Source organism: Lithobates pipiens, unplaced genomic scaffold (assembly GCF_037356315.1).
Source record: "Lithobates pipiens isolate NorthernLeopardFrog02 unplaced genomic scaffold, aLitPip1_a1.2 Scaffold_16, whole genome shotgun sequence".
NCBI lineage: Eukaryota > Metazoa > Chordata > Amphibia > Anura > Ranidae > Lithobates > Lithobates pipiens.
The window spans coordinates 306,969,761-306,979,088 of NW_027507748.1; the positions used below are offsets into that span (position 1 = coordinate 306,969,761).

At 45.9% G+C, this 9,328-nt stretch overlaps 1 protein-coding gene across 6 annotated transcripts in view; it reads right to left on the bottom strand.

Moving 5' to 3' along the window:
• The window catches only part of TRIM33 (tripartite motif containing 33), a 252,287-nt gene that overhangs the window by 76,309 nt on the left and 166,650 nt on the right, over positions 1 to 9,328 (bottom strand). The gene's annotated exons all lie outside the window — the stretch shown is intronic.

The following is a 9,328-nucleotide window of genomic DNA, read 5'->3' on the forward strand; positions in this document are numbered from 1 at the left end:
CTCCAACTGCAACCACATGCAGCAAGACGTTGCTCTGTCGCCATCCTGTACACTGATAAATATCTATTGCCAATGATGGGAGTTTCTTCTCTGGGCGAGTGGAGGGGGGATTGGGGAGACAGTGATTCTCAGATAATTGCAGGTAAAACGTGCCATGCTAGTTGTACTCAAGTTGATCAATTTATGGTTTACGGTTATCAGGTTAGAGTAGGTTTAGTGCTAGAATTATTGCTCTCGCTCTGACAATCGCGGCGATACCTCACGTGTAATTTGAGCACCGTTTACATATGCGGGCACGACTTTTGTATGCGCTTTTTGTTGCGTGAGCTCATGGGGACACTTTAAAAATAATAATTTCATATTTATTTTATATATTTAAATTGTGTTTAAAAAAAAAATTGATTTTTTTTGATGTTTACATTCCTTGTGACAATTCTAGGCAGTGACAGGTACTCTTTATGGAGGGATCGGGGGTCTAAAAGACCTCCAAACCCTCCTTTGCACTTCAAAGAATTAAGATCGCCGAAGAACAGTGAATCTGAATACTGTATTTTTAAACCATCACTTCAGTGTTTCACATTCAGGCGCCTGGAACGAAGCCGGAAACTGCTTTGTTCCAGTCCGTCTCTAGGCGCCGGGAAGTGGTGCGACGCAGATCAGAACTCCCGGTTGGATGGGAGGCCCAGTAAGAGCACCGGGGTGTGTGCTTTTTAGCCGTATTGGTTTTTATACCTGGAAAGCCGATCGCCGCCTCTAAAAACCGGTAGCATCATCCCGGTATAACCCCCAAAAGCCAAGTACGCACATCTGCGTACGCTCAGCGGGAATGGGTTAAAGTTTACAAACTTAAAACAATACCTCAGAAGACACAAAAGGCCCTCACTGAAAGGCTGTAATCGTAACAGCAGCCATCCTAGGCCTCAGTTATCTGCCAGTGCAAATATGAAAATATTAACTTCAATTAGAAAAGTTAGTGCCTGGCTCCACCTCCCGATTAGTCAGTAAGGTGTGGGGAGACAGGACATGGATGTTCCAGATCAGCCCTTTTCTTTTTTTGTTTAATAAATGTTTATTGGAACATTAAAAGGTAAAATATAGACATTAAACAGACTATGCAATTTTACAAGTGTAATAGTTACCTGAACAATTTATAACATCCAGAGACCAAATGCAAAAAGTAATGAGTTCTATGCTTGTGAGGATCGTCACCAGTACTTATGAGGTTTGGTCAGGTAAAAGGTATGCTTCTATTCAAATATTCAAGGCAGACAAAATGCACAGAGTTTATCAGATAGAAAAAAAAAGAAATGAGAAAAAGTGGGGAAGCAAAAAATGAGGGGGGGGGGGGGGGGGGGGGGGGGGGTCGGCATGCATGGCAACATATTGAAAGTGAATATGACTAATCCTTTAGGGTCTTATAAGAATAGAGTCAAGCGTAGACCTCAAGAGATCCAACCTTCAGGTGGAGGGAGCAATGAGAACATTTTTGGGAAAGTGGTCTCAGTCTCAATGGGTTTGTATTATGAGCTATTTATAGTAAGGGGTGGTTGTGAATTCTATCCATGGGGTCCAGGTTAAAGTGCGTCACTGGGAGGTATTCTTATTGCGATGGGTGAGGTTTTCCATGAGGTGCACATTTGATATTTTTTGTAACCAATTTTTCATTGATGGAATCTTGGGTTGGCCCCAAAGGGTGGTTATTAAAGCTTTGGCCGTGTTTAGCAGGTACGAGTGAGCATTTATAGATTCCGATGGGTTCCTTGGTAGCATGGAAAAGGATGATCCAAGGGTCATTGGGAAGACTGACGTCTGAGATCTGCTGTATAAGTTGGATAACGTTGGACCAGAAAGGGCGAATTGGGCACGTCCACCAAATATGGTTGTGAGTTGCTTTGTTCCCACAATTCCTCCAGCATAACAGGGAAATGGCGGGGAACATCGGATATGGTTTTGATGGGGTACAGTGCCATCTGGTGAGTAATTATTTGCTTTCAGACATTTTTGAAGCGAGAGATGTGATGTGAGTCAACTGTAGGACTTTATCTTCTGGTTTTTCGTGAGGCGAGATTTCAGATCCGATTCCCATTTAGCCAGGTAAGACTGAAGCGCATCGTTCTTGAGTTGGAGGAGGGCTTTGTAGAAGGTCGAGATGCAGTGTAGAGGTGGGTCCTTTGGACTGAAAACTTAAAATGCCATTTAGGTCTTGTAATCCTCTCAACGGCTGAGGGAGAGTTTGAAGGAAGCGTTGTAGTTGGAGGAACCTCCATTTGTCTAGAAATATGATTGGTTTTAGAGCAGAGGATTTCAGGTAAAGGCTTGAGGGTACTGGCACAAAGGATATGATGTAGTAAAAAGTTGTAGATCAGCCCTTTTTAACCAGGGTGCATTGAGGATTTTTCAGGAGTGCCTTGGCAAAATACCTAAAAATTGTATCAAAAAATTGTATACAAGCCAGCAGGTGGATGAAGCCTGCATTCACACAAAGCCACAGGTTTGCCTTATGCACCATTATGACTTTCTAGACACTGGCATCCAGTGATGTCATCAGTTGATAATGAGGCTGTCAGTCGCCTCCACAGCATCCTCGTTTGACCCTCCTCTGCCCATCTCCTTCTGCCACTGGGGTCACATTAGCGGACTGATATTAAGAAAAATCGAGGGCGAAGAGAAACACTGGAATACTAGGCAGTACCAGTGTGCAAAAGTGTACCGTATATACTCGAGTATAGGCCGACCCGAATATAAGCCGAGGCCCCCAATTTACCCCCAAAAAACTGGAAAAAATTATTGACTCGTGTATAAGCCGAGGGTGAGACATGCCTGTCCCATCCCTGTGTGTCCATCCATCCCTGTGGGTCCATCCGTGTGTGTGTGTGTGTGTGTGTGTGTGTGTGTGTGTGTGGTGTGTGTGTGTGTGTGTGTGTGTGTGTGTGTGTGTGTGTGTGTGTGTGTGTCCGTGCAGCCAGCCTGCGTCCCGTCCCGAGCCGAGCCTCCGTCCCGAGCCGAGCCTCCGTCCCGAGCCGAGCCTCCCGTCCCGAGCCGAGCCTCCGTCCCGAGCCGAGCCTCCGTCCCGAGCCGAGCCTCCGTCCCGAGCCGAGCCTCCGTCCTTCAGCTCTTCGTCGGCGGCCATTCTAGGATTCAAAAGCCGCGCCTCCGTCGGTGATAGGCGGAACTCAATTTCCCACTGACTGCTGGGAAATTGAGTGTTCCGCCTATCGGATGTCCGTGATAGGCGGAACACTCAATTTCCCAGCAGTCAGTGGTCCGCCTATCATGGACGTCCGCTCATCCTCATACTACGGACGAGGATGAGAGGATGTCCGTGATAGGCGGAACACAGACTGCTGGGAAATTCAGTGTTCCGCCTATCACCGACGGAGGCGCGGCCTTTGAATCCTAGAATGGCCGCTGTCTGTCTGCTCGACACGCTGATCGGGCAGACAGACAGCGATGACTCGAGTATAAGCCGAGGGGGGCACTTTCAGCCTCAAAAAAGAGGCTGAAAATCTCGGCTTATACTCGAGTATATACGGTATTTGCTTTGGAAGAAAAATAAAAATCACCTCCAGTGTTGGGTGTCCTACATGTGTGGAAGTTGCTGCACTATGTAAGATTTATTAGAATAGTTTACATTTTAGAATGGGGTTCCATAACTGAATAAAGGTTGAAAAAACACTGGTCTAGATAAAGTTACATATTTACAGTATAGAAGGGCAAAGGGAATTCGCATTGCTGAGTGTTGTCAATTTTAATGACAAACAAAACTACATTTTAAATTCAAGATTTCTCTTTGCAGTCTGGATAATGTAACATTTACAGCACAGAGAGGAAAGTTATCCCCAATTACAGAATGATCAATTACATTTTAAACTGGAGCTTTTTTTGCATTGGTTAGCATAATTTACCACCAGCACATAATGAGATTTCTGCAGAATTTTGTATATAATTTAACCACTGGGCATTTAAACTGTCTTCTTAACCAGAAGAATTTTCAGCTTTCAGTGCTCTCACTTTGAATGACAATTACTTAGTCATGCAACACTGTACCCATATGAAAGCTTTTAGGTGGTATTTAATCACCGTTGGTATTTTATTTTTTGCACTATAAAAAGAAAGAAAAAAAGACAGAAAATTAAATTAAATGTAAAAAAAAAAAAAAAAAAAAAAGAAGGGCTTTGTTTCTGTTGAAATTTAGCAAAATTCATAATTTTTCTTCATAAATGTTGGCCAAAATGTATACTGCTATATAGCTTTGGTAAAAAAAACTAAATTGGTGTATATTATTTGATCCGTGAGAAAGTTATAGTCTCCACAAGCAATGGTGCTAATCTCTGAAAATTGATCACACTCATTTCTTGAGACCCTAACATGCCAGGAAAGTACAAATATCCCCCAAATGACCTCTTTTTGGAAAGTAGACATTCCAAGGTATTTAGTAAGAGGCATGGTGAGGTTTTTCAAGTTGTAATTTTATTCCAGCCATTCTTTGCAAAATAAAGTTCTTTTCTTTTTATTTCCACACAGTTGTCATATCAGGTTCTCTCACACACAGCATATGCAAACCATAAATTACACCCCAAAATACATTCTGCTACTCCTCCCAAGTATGGGGATACCACGTGTGAGACTTTTAAACAGCCACATACAGAGGCCCAACATGCAGGGAGCACCAGCAGGCGTTATAGGGGCATAAATTGCAAGTCTAATTTGACTACCCAATTACACTTTGAGGCACTGTAGTAGCATGAGCATGGCTGGCAGGGCATGGCTGGCAGAGTCAGAATGTGTCTGGAATGGGCACTGAGCAGTGCTGTGGGCACTACACATCCAGTCCACAGCGCTGCTGCAAACAATCTTTACCCGTCTCCCCTAACACTGTACCACATGTGACGCCGGTCTGTTGTGATTAGGGTTGAGCAGACACCTGGATGTTTGGGTTCGACGGGTTTGGCCTAACTTCGCAAAAAATGTTCGAGTTCGGAACCCGAGCTTGACCCCGAACCCCATTGAAGTCAATGGGGACCCAAACTTTTGAGGACTAAAATGGCTCTAAAAAAGTAATGGAAAGAGCTTGTGGGCTGCAAATGGCAGCAAAATGTTGTTAAGAGCATGGAAAGTGCTCTGCAAACAAATGTGGATAAGGAAATAAAATAAAATAAAAAATATATGACGGAGGACCCCCTTCTCAGAATTAGAGGTACAGGAATTCATTAAGAACCTCAAATCAGGTTCTGCGCCACGCCCCGATTGTCTCCCTAACCCCCATTACAAGACATTTACCACCACCCTGACTACACATTTGACAATTTTTTTTAACACAAAGACACAGGGAACTCCACTTGATCCTCACCTAAACACCGCCTACATTGCAGTAATACCAAAACCGGATAAAAACCCGGAAGAAGTCAGTAATTATAGGCCCAACTCCCTCATCAATAGCGACTTAAAAATCCTTACCAAACTCCTTGCAAATCGTCTAGCTTACTTCATTAACCGATAGGTTCATAGGGATCAAGTGGGGTTCATCCCAGGCAGACAGGGCCCTGATCATATCAGAAGAGTCGTAAACATGTCTCCATTCTCCAAACTGGCCAGGAGGTCCAAAACAATTAGGCATGCTTTTATCACTGGACCTTCAAAAGGCCTTTGTTTCGGTCTCCTGGCCATACATCTTTACAATCCTTGAACGTTGGGGCTTTGACAACAAGTTTATGGGCCTGATCCGAGCTCTTTATTCAAATCCTAAAGCTTATATTAGGCTTCAAGGCCACTACTCCAAACCAATACATATAGTCAAAGGCACCAGACAAGGCTGTAATTTATCTCCGCTAATCTTTGCAATAGCAATTGAGACACTCGCCATCTCCATTCACCAGGACCCCAACATACAAGGCGTTCAATGTGGCTCTCAGGTTCACAAATGTGGCCTGTTTGCAGATGACAAACACTGATGCCTAGTCACGGATTCCTATCTTAGGGAAAGACACGTGGTCATTTCCGTCCCTCTCCTTACATTCACACCTAGGGGTCGGTGGTTAAGTTCCTCCTCTCGGGCACAGCTAGCTCCCATTGGGGTTGTCCAGGGAGGAGGTGCACCTCTGACCATTAAAAGGAATACCAACCCTTCACTCTAACACTACCATGTCTTTCTAAAATGATTTTACATTTTATATCTGACGTGTTGCACTCGATTCATCTTGTTGCGCTGCCTGTAACCTTTCTATGTTTTGACTGAATCAATATTCTGAAAGACACTTTCAAATGTACTGTTCTTGTTGTGATATAAAATACTTTGAAATAAAAAAAAAAAAGAAGAAAAATAATCTTGACCTAGGAGGACGAGGTCCATATGGAGTAGGAGGTTGAGATGGTGGTGGATGTGGCGGTATAGGTGGAAGCGGCAGTGGAGGAGGACGAGGTAGCCAACTTATAAGAAATATGCAAAGAATTGCAGGTGATATCGACATTTGCCTTGTTCCTTATATGTACTTTTTGTGGCTAAAAGGGCGCTGGCTTATTGTTCCATGCAACATTCTTAAGTTCCAACGCCTAAAACAATACTTAAAGAACTAGCAGATGTTACCATATTAGGAAACCTTGTAAAGGCACTCTGGATTTGGCAATAAAACAGACAATGCCCCATGAGTCACCAGTGTGCTTTAGCCAATGGCAGGTTGCCAAATACCGCTATAAATTAACTCTACATATTTCCTGGTGTGATTGTGCTGTGGAACTCCTTGCTGGAAGGGTTCTATTACCCGTTTGTACTGGTAGATCTGTAATAAATCTGTCTTCTAATTAACATGACCGGAGTTGACTGATCAGTAAGAGAATGGAATTTTACTGACCCCAACACTGGTTTTTGTTTTTACATTATTATATTTTTTTCTAATTAGGGTACACCCCAAAAGAGTGAGAAAGATTAAAAATACAACAATGGCTGGGTAAGGCCAGTATACATGTCTATTCTGCAAGGTACAAACAAGTCCTGTGGGATCCATGCCTGGTTCATTTTAATGAACGTGAGCTTGTCCACATTGGCTCTGGACAGGCGGCTGCGCTGGTCTGTGATGAAGCCCCCTGCCGTGCCAAATACACATTCAGATAATACACTGGCTGCAGGGCAGGCCGAACCTCCAAGTTGTAAAGGGCAAGCTCAGGCCATGTGCCCAATTTGGAGACCCAGAAGTTGAAGGGGGCAGACCTGTCATTCAGTACGTGTAAGCGTGTGCACACATACTGCTCCACCATGTTGGTGAAATGCTGCCTCCTGCTAACACGTTCCATATCAGCTGGTGGTGCTGGTTCTTGTGGCATGCTGACAAAGCTTTTCCACATTTCGGCCATGCTAACCCTGCCTTCTGAGGTGCTGGCGGGGCCCCGGCTGCGTTGGAGACCTATTCCTCCTCCTCCTCTGCCTTCGCCTTGTGCTTCCCCTGTGCCCCCGCTGTCAGGTGGGAATGCCACCAGCAGAGCGTCTACCAGTGTGTGCTTTTACTCGCGCATCTTACGATCACACTCCAGTGAGGGAATTAAGGATGGTACTTTGTCCTTGTAACGGGGATCCAGCAGCGTGGCCACCCAGTAAGAGGCAACGAAAAGCTGTCCTCTGTAGGAGGTGTATCGTCTGTCCTCTGTATCCCCCAAGCCATGCACCAGTGATGGCCATGAGCTGGTCTGGGTGCCACTCTGCTGTGAACATAGTTGCTCCTCCATCTCCTCCTCCTCATCCTGTGCCCTTGTTGGACAATTGTATACCTGGTGTTTGTTGGTGCAGGAACCCACCCTCGGAGCCACTTGTGAATGACTGCCCTGAAAGCCTTTGAAATGATCCCTCTTCCTCCTCTTCCTGTGCCACATCCTCGTCCATCTCCCGAAGCGTTTTTTCAAGGAGGCATAGAACTGGGATAGTAATGCTGAGAACTGCGTCATCGGCACTGGCCATGTTGGTGGAGTACTCAAAACAGTGCAACAAGGCACACAGGTCTCTCATGGAGGCCCAGTTATTGGTGGTAAAGTGGTGCTGTTCCGCAGAGCGACTCACGTGTGCATGCTGCAGCTGAAACTGGGCACGTCACATATGAGCGGGAAGGCTGAAGTTACACTGCAGCGCTGACAGGCGAGCAGCATGGTGAAAACGTCGAAAGTGCGCACAGACGGCGCGCATTTTCTGCAGCAGCTCTGCCATATGGGCGTAATTTTTAAGGCACCTCTGGACCACCAAGTTTAGCAAATGCACGAGGCAAGGGATGTGCGTCAAACCGGATAGGCCCAGAGCTGCTACAAGATTTCGCCCATTATTGCACACCACCAGGCCAGGCTTGAGGCTCACTGCCACCAACCACTCATTGGTCTGTTCCATGTCCCTCCACACCACCTGCATGGTGTGGGGTTTTTTTCCACACTCAAACAGGAAAGTTTTAAAACCGCTTGCTGTCGTTTACCCCTGGCAGTGCTGAAGTTGGTGGTGAAGGTGTTACGCTGACCGGATGAGGAGGGGGTAGAGGATGAGGAAGCGGAGGAGTTAGCAACAGGAGGCAAACTGAAGCACCCTGCAATCCTCGGTGGAAGGACATGAGCCAAACTGCTATCTGCCTCAGGCCCAGCCGCCACTGTATTTACCCAGTGTTCTGCTCGGGAGATATAACTTCCCTGACGGTGCTTACTGGTCCATGTATCCGTAGTTAGGTGGACCTTGCCACAGATGGCGTTCTGTGTGTCCCCCACTTGGTTGTGCAGGGAAAAGATGGCTTGCCTGGAAAAGTAGTGGCGGCTGGGCATGACGTACTGTGGGACAGCCAATGCAATCAGGCTTTTAAAACTCTGCGTCTCCACCAGACGGAATGACAGCATTTCAAAGGCTAGGAATTTTAAAATGCTGGCATTCAGGGCCAGGGATTGTGGGTGGGTAGGGGGGTACTTCCTCTTCCGCTTCAGTGTTTGGGAGGGAGAGAGCTGAACGCTTCCATGGGACATTGTGGAGATGGTTGGTGACCCAGGTGGTAGTGTTGCTGGCAGAGCCTCTGTTTGCTGGTTGGCAGGTGCCACTGTCACTACAGGAGGTGGATGAAGAGGCCGAGAATGTAGCAGAAGAGGAAGCAGGAGGAGCCAGAGACCTTTCTTGGTTTTTGAGGTGTCTACTCCACTGCAGCTTGTGCTTTGCACTTAGATGCCTGGTCATGCAGGTTGTGCTCAGGTTGAGAACGTTTATGCCTCGCTTAAGGCTCTGATTGCACAGCGTGCAAACCACTCATGTCTTGTCAGCACATTTTTCTGAAGAACTGCCAAGCTAGGGAACTCCTTGGACCTGGCTTTGGTGTGCTCGGTC